The sequence below is a fragment of the Salvelinus fontinalis genome, chromosome 2, assembly GCF_029448725.1.
Source record: "Salvelinus fontinalis isolate EN_2023a chromosome 2, ASM2944872v1, whole genome shotgun sequence".
Classification (NCBI taxonomy): domain Eukaryota; kingdom Metazoa; phylum Chordata; class Actinopteri; order Salmoniformes; family Salmonidae; genus Salvelinus; species Salvelinus fontinalis.
In genome coordinates this window covers 27,025,583-27,042,540 of record NC_074666.1, presented here as the reverse complement: position 1 = coordinate 27,042,540, position 16,958 = coordinate 27,025,583, and the positions used below count along the sequence as shown (strand labels likewise).

The 16,958-nt window shown below is 44.2% G+C and overlaps 1 pseudogene; it reads right to left on the bottom strand.

Annotated features, from left to right (window-relative positions):
• Positions 1-421: 421 nt before the first annotated feature.
• LOC129866885 (peroxisomal sarcosine oxidase-like) lies at positions 422-16,137 on the bottom strand (annotated as a pseudogene).
• Positions 16,138-16,958: the final 821 nt, after the last annotated feature.

Here is a 16,958-nt window from a genome sequence, read left to right as displayed (position 1 = left end):
AGGCTCGTTTTATTTTGTCTGGTTTAGCGTCCCAGATAAAGCAAAATATTTTTTGCTCATATGATTTGAAAATGAATCATCATAATGGCTAATATTTAACATGACAAAAATTGTTAAATAAAATGGAGAAAAGCCCAGGTCTCCAAATTTCATCCCTACAAATAATGAGGCATACAATACAATTCTGAATAACGGAACAGCTATTTATTTATAGCTTTCTTCACTATGGAAAAGGAACACACCTCCGCCATATCTTCATTTCTTTGATCTCCACCCCAAAGGAATAGCGGGTGAATAGCATGCTATTCTCATGCTTAAGTTCAAGGCCAGAATACGCAGAGACAAATGTGCAAAAAAAGGGAAATACGTTCCATTTATGCAAGCTTAACTTGGGTCGGAATTCCCCCCTTTGTGATTAGTTCTATAAAGAGGATTTGTGGTTGGACTGGAACCACTGGATTTTGAAAGGTGAGAGGTCATCTCTCCATGGCTCAGCTTACACAGTACCTTCCCAACAACTAGGCCAAACTTGAAACCATGACCTGGGGAAATAAAGATTTCGGTAACCTTACAGTATGTCAGTCCAAAATGTGCATACAATAGTGACTAAAGAAAAATCTGTGTAAAATTAAGAGTATGTAATTTACAAACAAAAGGGTCTACAGAATGAGCACATTATGGAGGATGTGGGAGACCTTGATTTGCTTAATAACTATAATCAGTCTTTTTTCATAACTTCACCTCAATCAATTTTTCACTTTTTTCTGTCTCTCACTTTTCTCTAAGTATAGCTGTCCAAGCAGATGAGAGGACAGAGGCGTTTGGAAGGTGAGGGGATGAGAGGACCACTCAAAAAGTCATTGTGCTGTCTGCCCAAAAGACATTAATATTATTGAGGTGAGAGGAGGTCAACTGCAGACCTAAGGGAACAGGTCCCGGCCGTGACAAGCATAAAGTGTCACAAAGAGATAGGGAGGGAGGGATAGAGGGTACAACGAGAGAATGAGAAGCGCACAAAATAGTGCTAGGAGAATCTCTTTTGTCTGATCCTGACGGATTCATTACTATTCAGCCCTGCTATCAGTGATGTTAGATTTACAGTGTATTCGGAAAGTATTCAGACCACTTCACCTTTTCTACATTTTGTTACGTTACAGCCTTATTCTAAAATGTATTATATAAGACATTTTCCTCGTCAATCTACACACAATATCTCATAATGACAAAGTGAAAACAGGTTTTAATATTTTTGTGCAAATTTATAAAAAATAAAAAACAGAAATATCTTATTTACATAAGTATTCAGATCCTTTGCTATGAGACTCGGAATTGAGCTCAGGTGCATCCTGTTTCCATTGATTTTCCTTGAGATGTTTTTAGAATTTGATTGGAGTCCACCTATGGTAAATTCAATTGATTGGACATGATTTGGAAAGGAACACACCTGTCTATATAAGGTCCCAAAGTTGACAGTGCATCTCAGCTCAAAAACCAAGCCATGGGGTCGAAGGAATTGTCCGTAGAGCTCCGAGACAGGATTGTGTCGAGGCACAGATCTGGGGAAGTGAACCAAAAATGTTTTGCAGCATTGATGGTCCCCAAGAACACAGTGGCCTCCATCATTCTTAAATGGAAGAAGTTTGGAACCCCCAAGACTCTTGCTAGAGTTACCCGCCCGGCCAAACTGAGCAATTGGGGGAGAAGGACCTTGGTCAGGGATGTGACCAAGGACTCAATGGTCACTCTGACAGAGCTCCAGAGTTGCTCTGTGGTGATGGGAGAACCTTCAAGAAAGACAACCATCTCTGCAGCACTCCACCAATCAGGTCTTTATGACAGAGTGACCAGACGGAAGCCTCTCCTCAGTAAAAGACACATGACAGCTCACTTAGAGTTTTCCAGAAGGCACCTAAAGGACTCTCAGACCATGAGAAACAATATGCTCTGGTCTGATGAAATCAAGATTGAACTCTTTGGCCTGAATGCCAAGCTTCGCGTCTGGAAGAAACCATGCTACGGTGAAGCATGGTGGTGGCAGCATCATGCTGTTGGGATATTTTTATACTGGGAGACTAGACAGGATCGAGGGAAAGAAGAACGGAGCAATGTACAGAGAAATCCTTAATGAAAACCTGCTCCAGAGAGCTTAGGACCTTGGGGCAAAGGTTCACCTTCCAACAGGAAACAGCCAAGACAACGCAAGAGTGGCTTCGGGACAAGTCTCTGAATGTCATTGAGTGGCCCACCCAGAGCCCGGGCTTGATCCCGATTGAACATATATGGAGAGACCTGAATATAGCTCTGCAGAGACAATCCCCATCCAATCTGACAGAGCTTGAGAGGATATGCAGAGAACAATGGGAGAAACCCCCAAATACTGTATATCTTTTAGATAAATACAGGGTCGTTCCACCTCAAAAAGCACAAAAAAGGGATTTGAAACTAACTAACATTGTGCTAACACTAGTTAGCATTGGTTCGTGAAACTACCTCTAACTTCCTTCATTCTAGACACAGAGACATAAAAATGGTATCCATTAATTAATCTGAGTCTGGGGAAGTAGATAAATGGCCTCGTTGCCAAAATCCAAAAGTATCCCTTTAATTTCTCCAAGATAAAATTACATTTCAACAAAATAATGTTTCAGGAAAGCCATTATTACCTGTTTATAACTACAGAAACAATTTCAGAACAATCTGAGATGGTGGGTGTCAGGGAAATAATAACTGGTTAAGTGCAGTAGGAGAGTATTATCCTGGCAACATGGTAAACAACATGTGGGTGGCATAAGAAAATCAAACTAATTAACAGTTATAAATGGTGACCCTGTCCGTTGCTCTGAATGCCTTACTACTAGAATGCTTGTAATAAATCATGAACCACCATAATATGAGGGGGCTGAAAGAACAATAGAGCATGCTCAGTCTAGCAGACAGCAAAGTCTTTCTCCAGTTGTGTTATCACATGTAAGACAATGCATCGCAAGATTAATAGCTTTGGCAACACGCCAGGACTGTGGCAGAGCTTGGTGGAGTTCCTAACCCCCAAGTTGCACGGGTCAGAGCTATAAATTGATTAAAGGCCCAGTGCAGTCAAAATCGTGATTTACCTGTGTTTTATATATATTTCCACACTATGATGTTGGAATAATACTGTGAAATTGTGAAAATGATGATAATGCCTTTTCGTGTAAGAGCTGTTTTGAAAAGACCACCTTAAATTTCAGCCTGTTTTCGTGAGATGGAGTTTTGGCCTGCCTGGTGATATCAACAGGGTATACATTAGATAACAGACCAACAAGAAAGATAATTCTATAACTCTCTGCCAATAACAGAGTTAATAGTTTTCAGTTTTCCCCTACCCACTCAGACCACTCCCAGACAGTCCTAGCAAAAAAAATTCTTGAGAAATTGCTCTTTGCTAAGAAGCAATCTTTGTTTTTTCTTGACCATTTTAATTGAAAACAATCACAGTAAGGTACTTAATTGTTACCCAGAAATGATTTGATATTGAGATAAAAACGGTTGAATTGGACCTTTAAGAGCAGAAATTAATTACATGTTTAATCCAGAATTCATTAGTAGAAGCCGTTGAACAGATGGAAGAAATTCTGGGAAGTCCCTCCTGGTCTGAGTCAATGGGCTTTAAGTTTGGATTATTACACTTTGCCGTTATCCAAAGGGACGCACGCAGCCAGGCTACAAAACTGTCTTTCAGCAGGGTGGCCATTTGGCTGTAGGTTTTGATATGGTTTCTCAGTGCTGGAATGTGCAAATAGATATTGTAGAGGGATGCAAGAACACAGTACCATGACAACGAGAGGTGAATAGGGACTCCTGTGAACATACATAAGAATCCTGCTCTGATTACGATGTTGCCGTGGTGAGGGTGGCGATCTAGAACAAAGTGATGGTCTGGTGTAACCTGCAGGCAATCAGAGAGCATGCATACTCCTGTTAAAGTCTCCTTAGTACCTTAAAGTACCTTGTGTACAGTGTATTTATCTTCATTTTATCTACAAGCGTAAATCAAGAAAATTATGAGTCAATAGCTCGGTTTCCATTCCAATTGGCGACAGATTTTCACGTGAATATTATAAAATCTGCATAAAAACAATATCCCACCAGATTAAAATGCTGTGCCTGATGACATAGTGCACATGAAAATAACTTCTGCATTTAAATTCCCATGTACTGAAACCCCCCCCAAGTTAAATGGGTTTCCATCGCATTCTCAAATGTTTGGTTATATAGTGAATGCACCCACTCTGGTCTTGGCACATGTGCTCTAACCAACAGCTTGCACAATATTTATTGTAAAGGAACATTAAGGTCATACCCATGCACTTTCACTGACTACACTGTGAAGTTCATCATCATTTATTTAATCTGTTGCCTAATAAACTGCATGCTTTCCTGAGTCGTAGTGGGAGGACCACACACCACATCGTTACGTGACTGGTGATGGTTATTATATCGATGGTTATTATATTGATGGTTAATATATCGAAGGTTATTAAATTGATGGTTAATATATTGATGGTTATTATATTGATGGTTAATATATTGATGGTTATTATATTGATGGTTATTATATTGATGGTTAATATATTGATGGTTATTATATTGATGGTTAATATATTGATGGTTATTATATTGATGGTTATTATATTGATGGTTAATATATTGATGGTTATTATATTGATGGTTAATATATTTATGGTTATTATATTGATGGTTAATATATTGATGGTTATTATATTGATGGTTAATATATTGATGGTTATTATATTGATGGTTAATATATTGATGGTTATTATATTGATGGTTATTATATTGATGGTTAATATATTGATGGTTAATATTATGATGGTTATTATATTGATGGTTAATATATTGATGGTTATTATAGCGATGGTTATTATATTGATGGTTAATATATTAATGGTTATTATATTGATGGTGTCACGCCCTGACCATAGAGAGCCCTTGTTTCTCTATGGTGTAGTAGGTCAGGGCGTGACTAGGGGGTATTCTAGTTTATAATTTCTATGTTGTGTTCTAGTTTATATTTTCTATGTTTTGGTGTTTTGTATGATTCCCAATTAGAGGTAGCTGGTATCGTTGTCTCTAATTGGGGATCATATTTAAGTAGCTATTTTTCCCACCTGTGTTTGTGGGATATTGTTTGTGTTTGTGCATGTGCACCACGTAGTCACATTTAGTTGTTCGTTGATTGATATTTTTGTTTTGTTTAAGTTTCTCTTTGAATTAAATATGTGGAACTCAACATCCGCTGCGCCTTGGTCCCGTTCTTACGACAGCCGTGACAGATGGTTAATATGTTGATGGTTATTATAGCGATGGTTATTACATTGATGGTTAATATATTGATGGTTATTATAGCGATATTTGCGCATACAGCCTTTCCCACCGCCATTTCTCGCATAATACATTTTACCGACACAAAAAGATCCAACCTTGTCAAGCATGTTTTGTCAACTTTTGGAAAGTTTACTGTCAAATTAGTTGTTTCCATCAGGCCTGTCCTGACATTTTTTATCAGACATGTACTGTACTCCAGATGTGGTGCCACAGGTACAGAAGTGGTGTGGAAAAATTTGTGTCTTTCTGAGGCCTGGAGCTTTTCCTGATCATATGACCGGGTCAAGTAAAAGTCTTGGCCCTATTCATAGGCTATGAAAGGGTCTAACATTAGCTAATCTACTGGCCAGCACAGAATTTATACTGGCCTGGACATGGTGTAGTTTTTAAATGCATTGGGGTCATGCAGGACCTATAACCCTCAAATTCAACTCTGAACCTTGAAGCCAGTTCCAATGCTTTTACTTATCAACAGTGCAGTTCAATAAATATTGTTAAGAAAATATTTACTAAATAAATTAAAGTATAAAATAAAATAAAAAGTAACAATAAAATAACATTAACGATAACCAGGCTATATTCAGGGGATACTGGTACTGAGTCAATGTGTGGGCGTACAGGTTAGTCGAGGTAATTTGAACATGTAGGTAGGGGTAAAGGGACTATGCATAGATGTCCCCTCTAATCAGGGACTGATTTAGACCTGGGGCACCAGGTGGGTGCAATTAATTATCACGTAGAACAGAAAACTAACAGGCTCCGGACCTTGTAGGGTAAGAGTTGAATACCCCTGGCCTGACTGCTGGCCAATAGGTTAACATGCCTTCTCTCTACACTGAGTATACAAAACATTAAGAACACCTGCTCTTTTCATGACATTGATAGACTGACCAGGTGAATCCAGGTGAAAGCTATGATCCCTTATTGATGTAATTTAATAAATCCACTTCAATCAGTGTAGATGAAGGGAAGGAGACAGGTTAAAGAATGATTTTAAAGCCTTGAGACAATTAAGACATTCAGAGGGTGGTAGTAGGTGCCAGGCACACCGGTTTGTGTCAAGAACTACAACGCAGCTGGGTTTTTCACCCTCAACAGTTTCCCGTGTGTATCAAGAATGGTCCACCACCCAAAGGACAGCCAGCCAACTTGAAACAACTGTGGGAAGCATTGGAGTCAACATGGGTGTCACGCCCTGGCCTTAGTATTATTGGTTTTCTTTATTATTTTAGTTAGGTCAGGGTGTGACATGGGGAATGTTTATGTTTTGTTGTTTTGGGTGTTTATTTGGTAAAGGGGTTAATGGGTGTAGTATATGGTTTTGTGTTGAGTGTAGATGTTTAGCATTGTCTATGGTGGTTAGTTATCTAGGAGAGTCTATGGTTGCCTGAATGAGTTCCCAATTAGAGACAGCTGATTTCGGTTGTCTCTGATTGGGAGCCTTATTTAGGGTAGCCATAGGCTCTCATTGGTTGTGGGTAATTGTCTATGTAAGAACGTTTGTAGCCTGTATGTTTGTGCACAACGTTTGTAGCTTCACGGTCGTTTTGTTGTTTTGTTATTTTGTTATAGAGTTTTTGTGTCGTGTTCATCTTCGTTGTGTTTAATAAAGAAGATGGCTTATTTTCCAAAAGCTGCATTTTGGTCCGTCAATCCGCCACACGATCGTGACAGAATTACCCACCATAGGACCAAGCGGCATGGAAGGCGGCAACAGGACCTTCCTACACAGGATCTCTGGAGTTGGGAGGACGAATTGGAAAGAGATGGACATTGGGATCAACCTGGAGAATATCGCCTCCCTCGTGAAGAGCTGGAGGCAGCGAAAGCCGAGAGGAGGCGATATGAGGAGGCAGCACGGAGACAAGGCTGGAGACCCGTGAGTACACCCCAAAAATTTCTTGGGGGGGGCCTTAAAGGGAGTGTGGCGAAGTCAGGTAGGAAACCTGCGCCTACTCCCTGTACTTACCGTGGAGAGCGGGAGTACGGGCAGACACCGTGTTACGCAGTAGAGAGCACGGTGTCTCCTGTACGCGTGCATAGCCCGGTTCGGTACATTTCGGCTCCACGTATCGGCCGGGCTAGACTGAGCGTTGAGCCATATGTCATGAAGCCGGCCCAACGCATCTGGTCACCAGTGCGTCTCCTCGGGCCGGCGTACATGGCACCAGCCTTACGCATGGTGTCCCCGGTTCGCCTACATAGGCCGGTGCGGGTTATTCCACCTCCCCGCACTGGTCAGGCGACGGGGAGCATAGAACCAGGTAAGGTTGGGCAGGCTCAGCGTTCAAGGGAGCCAGTACGCCTGCACGGTCCGGTATTTCCGGCGCCACCTCCCCGCCCCAACCCAGTACCACCAGTGCCTCCTCCACGCACTAGCTATATGGTGCGTGTCTCCAGCCCTTTACCACCAGTGTCTAAACCACGCACCAAGCCTCCTGTGTGTCCCCAGAGTCCTGTGCGTCCTGTTGCTGCTCCCCGCACTAGCCCTGAGATGCGTGTCCCCAGCCCGGTGCCACCAGTCCCGGCACCACGCACCAGGCCTACAGTGCGCCTCAGCCGGCAGGAGTCTGCCGTCTGCACTGCAATGACTGAACTGCCCGTCTGCCAAGCGCCATCTGAGCCATCCGTCTCCCCAGCGCCATCTGAGTCATCCGTCTGCAATGAGCCTGCAAAGCCGCCCGTCTGCCATGAGCCTGCAAAGCCGCCCGTCTGCCATGAGCCCACTGAGCCGTCCGCCAGACAGGAGCCGCTAGAGCCGCCAGCCAGACAGGAGCCGCTAGAGCCGTCCGTCAGACAGGATCTGCCAGAGCCGTCAACCAGACAGGATCTGCCAGAGCCGCCAACCAGACAGGATCTGCCAGAGCCGCCAACCAGACAGGAGCAGCCAGATCAGTCAGCCAGCCATGAGCAGCCAGATCCGTCAGCCAGCCATGAGCAGCCAGATCCGTCAGCCAGCCATGAGCAGCCAGATCCGTCAGCTAGCCATGAGCAGCCAGATCCGTCAGCTAGCCATGAGCAGCCAGATCCGTCAGCTAGCCATGAGCAGCCAGATCCGTCAGCTAGCCATGAGCAGCCAGATCCGTCAGCTAGCCATGAGCAGCCAGATCCGTCAGCTAGCCATGAGCAGCCAGATCCGTCAGCTAGCCATGAGCAGCCAGATCCGTCAGCTAGCCATGAGCAGCCAGATCCGTCAGCCAGCCATGAGCAGCCAGATCCGTCAGCCAGCCAGGAGCAGCCAGATCAGTCAGCCAGCCATGAGCAGCCAGATCAGTTAGCCAGCCATGAGCAGCCAGATCCGTTAGCCAGCCATGAGCAGCCAGATCTGTCAGCCAGCCATGGGCCGTCCCTCAGTCCGGAGCTGCAGTCCTTCAGTCCGGAGCTGCAGTCCCTCAGTCCGGAGCTGCCATTCCTCAGTCCGGAGCTGCCCCTTAGTCCGGAACTGCCCCTGAATGCAATGGGGTTAAGGTGGAGGGGGGTCGTTTGGAGGAAGCCTAGGAGGTGTTTAGGTACTGTGGTGACGTGGGGACCGCGACCAGAGCCGGAGCCGCCACCGTGGATGGAAGCCCACCCAGACCCTCCCCTAGACTGTGTATGGTGCGCCCGGAGTTCGCGCCTCAAGGGGGGGGTTATGTCACGCCCTGGCCTTAGTATTATTGGTTTTCTTTATTATTTTAGTTAGGTCAGGGTGTGACATGGGGAATGTTTATGTTTTGTTGTTTTGGGTGTTTATTTGGTAAAGGGGTTAATGGGTGTAGTATATGGTTTTGTGTTGAGTGTAGATGTTTAGCATTGTCTATGGTGGTTAGTTATCTAGGAGAGTCTATGGTTGCCTGAATGAGTTCCCAATTAGAGACAGCTGATTTCGGTTGTCTCTGATTGGGAGCCTTATTTAGGGTAGCCATAGGCTCTCATTGGTTGTGGGTAATTGTCTATGTAAGAACGTTTGTAGCCTGTATGTTTGTGCACAACGTTTGTAGCTTCACGGTCGTTTTGTTGTTTTGTTATTTTGTTATAGAGTTTTTGTGTCGTGTTCATCTTCGTTGTGTTTAATAAAGAAGATGGCTTATTTTCCAAAAGCTGCATTTTGGTCCGTCAATCCGCCACACGATCGTGACAATGGGACTCCAATATTAAGCAAAGGTGTTCCTAATGATTGGTGTACTCAGTTTTAATAGGCTATATTTGGTTATTATGATATCTATTAAAAAGCTGTTTAATATACACTGAACAAAAATATAAATGTAACATTCCACATTTTCAAAGATTTTACTGAGTTACAGTCAGTTGAAATAATTTAATTAGGCCCTAGTCTATGGATTTCACATGACTGGGAATACAGATATACCTTTAAAAAAGTAGGGGTGTGGATCAGAAAACCAGTCAGTATCTGGTGTGACCACCATTTGCCTCATGCAGCGCGACACATCTCCTTCGCATAGAGTTGATCAGGCTGTTGACTGTGGCTTGTGGAATGTTGTCCCACTCCTATATTGGAGGGACCTGGAACACGCTGTTGTACACATCGATCCAGAGCATCCAAACATGCTCAATGGGTGACATGTCAGATGAGTATGCAGGCCATGGAAGAACTAGGACATTTTCATCTTCCAGGAATTGTGAACAGATCCTTGCGTCAAATGAGGTAATGGCAACGGATGAATGGCACGACAATGGGCCTCAGGATCTCGGGACGGTATCTCTGTGCATTCAAATTGCCATCGATAAAATGCAATTGTGTTTGTTGTCCGTACCTTATGCCTGCCCGTACTGCAACCCCACCACCACCATGGGGCACTTTGTTCTCAACGTTGACATGAGCAAACCGCTCGCCCACACGTCTACCATCTGCCCGGCACAGTTGAAACCGCGATTCACCCGTGAAGAGCGCACATCTCCAACGTGCCAGGGGCCATTGAAGGTGAGCATTTGCCTACTGAAGTCGGTTACGATGCCAAACAGCAGTGAGGTCAAGACCCTGGTGAGGACGATGAGCATGCAGATGAGCTTCCCTGAGATGGTTTTTGAAGGTTTGGTTCGGTTGTGCAAACCCACAGTTTCATCAGCTGTCTGAGTGGCTGGTCTCAGACTGTCCCGCAGGTGAAGAAACCGGATGTGGAGGTCCTGGGCTGGCGTGGTTACACCTGGTCTGCGGTTATGAGGCCGGTTGGACGTACTGCCATCATCTAAAAAATGACGGTGGAGGCAACATATGGTAGAGAAATGAACATTCAATTATCTGGCAACAGCTCTGGTTGACATTCTTGCAGTCAGCATGCCAATTGTACGCTCCCTCAAAATAACATCTGAGGCATTGTGTTGTGTGACAAAACACATGCACATTTTAGAGTAGGCTTATATTTTCCCCAGCACAAGCCATGTGTCTGCTCAATTAGTAGGATTCTAAGTTTTCACATGCAAAAGTGATTGCTTTTGATAAAAATGCTTTACATATATGGAAATGTTATGGAAAATAGATTTGGAATGTTTCTGGATGGTGCACCATGCTGCCTTGTTAACAACATGACCGAGCGGCGCAGATTACTATTAGATTTGACCCTTTCACGTCACACGCCATAGACCGGTGACCGGCGGCTCAGCATTATCCAATCAGCCCTCTGTCCTGGCTACAGCAGACTAGGCTAGCCAAGACAAATGCTAAAGTGCATTTTATTTACTATCAACAGAAGCCAGCATATTGCTAGTATGTTCAATATTTAAGGTTTACTTTTGTAAATAAATAAGCTCAGTAAGTAGATTGATGGGTGCTTCTTTTTTCTCAGGACAGCTGGCGTGTGCTGTGTCAATGTACATGTAGCTATCCACTTCTGTACTGCTCCAGATTTTGTGACTTACAGGAACAAATCAAATCAAATTTTATTTGTCACATACACATGGTTAGCAGATGTTAATGCGAGTGTAGCGAAATGCTTGTGCTTCTAGTTCCGACAATGCAGTAATAACCAACGAGTAATCTAACCTAACAATTTCACAACCGCTACCTTATACACACAAGTGTAAAGGGATGAAGAATATGTACATAAAGATATATGAATGAGTGATGGTACAGAACGGCATAGGCAAGATGCGGTAGATGGTATCGAGTACAGTATATACATATGAGATGAGTAATGTAGGGTATGTAAACATTATATTAAGTGGCATTGTTTAAAGTGGCTAGTGATACATGTATTACAAAAAGATGGCAAGATGCAGTAGGTGGTATAGAGTACAGTATATACATATGAGATGAGTAATGTAGGCTATGTAAACATTATATTAAGTGGCATTGTTTAAAGTGGCTAGTGATACATTTTTTACATGTATGGCAGCAGCCACTCAATTAGTTAGTGGTGGCTGTTTATCAGTCTGATGGCCTTGAGATAGAAGCTGTTTTTCAGTCTCTCGGTCCCTGTTTTGATGCACCTGTACTGACCTCGCATTCTGGATGATAGCGGGGTGAACAGGCAGTAGCTCGGGTGTTTGTTATCCTTGATGATCTTTAAGGCCTTCCTGTGACATCGGGTGGTGTAGGTGTCCTGGAGGGCAGGTAGTTTGCCCCCGGTGATGCGTTGTGTAGACCTCACTACCCTCTGGAGAGCCTTACGGTTGTGGGCGGAGCAGTTGCCCTACCAGGCGGTGATACAGCCCGACAGGATGCTCTCGATTGTGCATCTGTATCAAGCATAGTGTTGCTTGATTAATGGCCAATCATATTGCTCAAATACAAATAGCATGACTTTTCTATGTGTAGTCTTCAATGGTTTTCAATGGTAGACTGCGACAGAGAAGGTAAGTATTATACTGAAAGTTACTGGGCTAATCGGTGCTTTTGCTTTGAAAGTGGTGTGAAGTGCTAGGAAAAATGCTGTCTCACCACATGTTTCTGGAAGCTCTGCTTTACTTGCAATTAAAGGTTGGATGGAAACCTGGTTATTGTTTAAGCCATAGCCGCGGGAAGTAGGGGTGCTGAGGGTGCTGCACCACCCTTTATTTTCTCACGAAAGTAGTGCGCTGGGCCTTTACTAGTCCTGTATTAGCGGACCGATAAAGCCGTCTGTAGCGTGGGCAACAAAAAGTATTCAGCCGCACTCCCCCCTCGACAAAAACGTATCAGCAACCCCACCCCAAACATCTTCCCGCGGCTATGGTTGAAGTACATTGTTAAACCAATACTGAAAATGTGTCCCTCAGTGTTCTCACTTCAATGATGTTGTTTCGAGTCTCTCTGAGAGTTTGCCACATGCTCTCATCCTAATTATATGAATCCAAACTGGATTGTTGAATGCAACTTGTGTTGTTTTCCCTTGTCACGCTCAATTGAGTCACTCAACAGAACATTGTAATTATAATGTCATGAGTGCTGTTAGAATTACATATTCAATAGTTTTCGGCACTCTGAAAATAGCCAATACTAATGATATTGATGATTTAGTCAGACAGCAAAATCTCTACTTAGATTAATGAGGATTAATCCATCTAGTGAATTGGTTAGTTCATTTGAGCTCTGGTTAACTTTAGTACATGGACATCAGTAGTCTGACTGTGTACAGGCAGCTCTCCACCAGGGCTGGTTCTGGCTCCAGTCCAGAGAGGTAGAGGGACACAAACTGGGACAGGAGGAGGATGTCCGTCCTGTCCGTCTGTCTGACCCTCTCCTTATGTTCCATCTCACTGCCCCATGTGATAGCAGTTCTGAGGAACACAAGGCCGATAGCACCATTTAATTAATAAACAGCATAAAGCAAATTTTAAATACTCGTGCATCCTTAGAGATTTTTCTCTGATGAAAATGTCTTGCTTTTAGAGGATAACAAGGGTCATTCACACTCTCTACAATACTGTGTTTAAATCGGAAAGACTATACCCTCAAATAGCATCCTCTGTGTATTCTCTCCTCACAATAGGGATCTGATTACAGTGTGAAGGAGTGGTGCTGTCAAGCTATCCCCTCCATAGGACAGCAGTTATTTTGTCCAGGGAAATGGCACTAATAGTTGCTGCATTATTCAGTGTCAGTAAGTGACACTTTCTGTATCCAGGGCGTGTCACAGTGTTCCTCACCTTCATCAGGCCTGGGCACTCATTGGAGAGAAGGCCATAGAAGTGGAAATGCGCTCCCTCCGCTCCCATCTGGACGAAGCAGGGGAAGTGGCTGATGCCATATGTGCCCGGGGCAGACAGATTTAACAGACCTTCCTCAGAGGGAACACACCCTCCCTATAAGCTTCCTCTGGAGTTACTTGTGCTGTAGTTAACTGGTATTTCTACGGTTTTCTATAGCTTGTCTGGTAGTCTTTCTATAGCTTGCCTGCAGTCTTTCTATAGCTTGTCTGGTAGTCTTTCTATAGCTTGCCTGCAGTCTTTCTATAGCCTTGTATTCCATAGTTTACATTCATGTAGTCAACCTCTCTGTATTTTCAAGCCCTTGTGACTCTAATTGTCTCATGTTTTCCCTAGACAAAGGATCTGCTCTACCACAGTAAGACCTGGGAGATTTGATTATAAATCCTCTTAGTTACAGAAATATAGAAAGTATTTTCTATCATGGCCCTGCTGAGGGTAAGGGAGAACAAGTAGAGTTATTTATTCTGCAGATGGACGTCCATCTCCCCCAGAGCATGTTACTGCCCTGTGTCTGACTATGCAGTGTCTGTCAAAAACACGGACTGCTATAACTCACTGCGTATTGCCTCAGGAGGGTGTTTAATAAAAAAATAAGTTAAAGTACAGAATCATGCTCTTCTTACCTGGCAGAAATCCTTGAGTTGTGTGGTACACACACCGTGGAATGTTTGTGTATGCGAATGTGCGTGTGTATGTGCGCGTACATGTGCATGCACGTGTGTCTAAAATGTGTGTGACTGTACCTGTAGTGGTTGTTGTAGTCTAGTATGGGCCACCAGTGTGTTGGCCCAGGGCCCAGCTGTAGTGGTTGTTGTAGTCCAGTATGGGCCACCAGTGTGTTGGCCCAGGGCCCAGCTGTAGTGGTTGTTGTAGTCCAGTATGGGCCACCAGTGTGTTGGCCCAGGGCCCAGCTGTAGTGGTTGTTGTCGTCCAGTATGGGCCACCAGTGTGTTGGCCCAGGGCCCAGCTGTAGTGGTAGTTGTAGTCCAGTATGGGCCACCAATGTGTTGGCCCAATGCCCAGTTGTTGTTGTAGTCCAGTATGGGCCACCAGTGTGTTGGCCCAGGGCCCAGCTGTAGTGGTAGTTGTAGTCCAGTATGGAACACCAGTGTGTTGGCCCAGGGCCCAGCTGTAATCACCAGGCTCTCTGGACCGTAGACCCCACTTGCTGTCATCACGGTGAGTGAAGAGCCAGGCTGGACTTCTGTAACCTTATCACCATCCTTAACACTCCTCCCAGACTCTGGAACTGTCTCTGGGAATGCATGGGACAGATGCAGAGATATGGGGAAAATCCTCTTACTTCCCTTAGCAGTCCAATGGGCTTGTATCAAATTCATGGAGGAGCCTGACTAAGATTTTAACCTGAGTCCCTGTGACTGTTACAGATGTAGGATCTTAATTTGAGTTAGTTTCCTATAGCAGGAAAATAATCCTGCAGAAACAGGAAATGTAGATTATATTTTTGTGGGGTTGATACATTTTTCGTAAAGGAAAATTAAGTCTGAAATTTCAGTGGAAATTACACATTTCAGAAGCGTTTTTAAACCTCAAATATACTATGTTTTAAATGTCCCACATTGCAGGAAAGTTATCCTGCATCAGTGTGATCAAATTAAGATGTAGTCCAATCCTCATCCATTACACCAAGAGATCTGAACCTCTTTACAGGGTCATTAGGTGTAGAACGAAAGTTGCTTCAGGGGCCCTTCCTGTACCTTGCTGCTCTGAGGGCCTGGCCTGCATACAGGACACCAGCTGTGTGTCTATGAGGGCCCCCCTCCACTGGTCCCAGGGTCTCTGTGGGAATCTGGTTCCTCTCTTTGACTGAACTCTCCAGGGTGCTTCTGAGCTGCTGGAAGTCCACGTCATCCTCAGAGCTCTTCACCAGGATACCAGTACACCTGGGAGTGGGATTGGAAGAAACAAATGAAGTCCTCAAGTGTGTAGATGTTTGTGTATCATCAAGAGAACATTTTTACTGTTACCTGAGGCAGTTATTAAAGCATCCTGCCTACAGTGCCTAGTAAAAATAATGACATGGCATAAATTCTCTTTGCGCTTTTGGCTCAGACAGAACTATTCATTTCCTATCAATACCACTATTACTGCACTGGCCAAATTCCTCAATCTCTTATTTCTGACAAGTTTGTGTTTTATGCAAGTTTGTTACAAGTTTGTGCATACAGTACAGTACATCATGCATCTCAGTGTACTGAGATGTGCAGTTGGGCCACCCAGGATGGCTGGGTTGCAGGCCCTCTGAGAGGCTGCCTCTAATTGAGTGGTCTGGGTGATGGATGGTCTCCGGGGCGATGTATGACTGCTGTTTTCTCTGGTGCACCCGGTGCGGATGGCCCGCTGTGATGCATGTGCAGCGCCCCATCCAGGAGACTGCTCCATTCATCAGCTTCCCTCTCCTCTCCCTGACCCCCGCTCCACTAGGTGGGTGTAAATATGATCTGCACCCCCAGTGCGGCCCACCCGGCCCTGAGTGATGGGCACAGTGTCCGGGGGCTGACAGAGGGCACCCAGCCAGGCTGGCTCAGCTAGACTCAGCCAGGCCTCCGCCCCACAGCCCCCACAGGCAAAGCACTCATCCATCCTCCTCACTGAAGGATCCATTAGGCCGGTGAAATACAATCCAGGAAACTGGTATCGCTCACCAAGATTTACACAGCCCCCCCCCCCTCTATCTTTCATTGTCTCAATGGTTTTTAAAGGTCAAGGACATCCCTGCTTTAAGGCCCACGCCTCAGCCCTTATATCATCCTGTATATGCCTTAAACTGCATATACAGGATGATGCTGGGGTTCAATTGCAGGATGGAAGTCAGTTGACCCTCTATAGTCTATTAAATCAAACTGCATATGTTATTGTTTTTCTTGACGGTTTTGTAGCGTGTTATTTCACTGTTCTTTCCCCCTCAGACAATAATCTCTCCCACACTAACATAAAAATTCCTCAATCTCTTATTTCTGACTCTCTCCAGTATAATGTGTTTTTCCTTCTTCATAATTTCCTACATTAAGATGAAGTAGCAGCAGTGTACCTGAACAGTGGGATATTAGCCCCGGCCTCAAGTTTTGCTCAGAGCTGGTAGCACTCCTCCATCATGCGGGTGTATTCCTGTTCAAGCCTTCCGGATGATCCTGGTCTGGCCAAAGGAACTCCCCCGGGAGTGGGGCAGGAGCATAGAATTAGGATTTAGAATACTAGAATGAACATGAACCTTCTTATGATGGGATAAAGGTCCACCATTTTGGTCAGGGAGTTGGTCAAACATGGTTTGCCAGTGCTGTAAGATATTGTGTAAGATAATGTGTAAAATAATGAATTTGAAGAATGTATCTGCACTGTATGTTTGTTAGCTAGCTAGCCAGCCAATTCTATATGTTTTTTTAAAAATTAACTGCAAATATGGCAACATTGCATTCAAACGATGC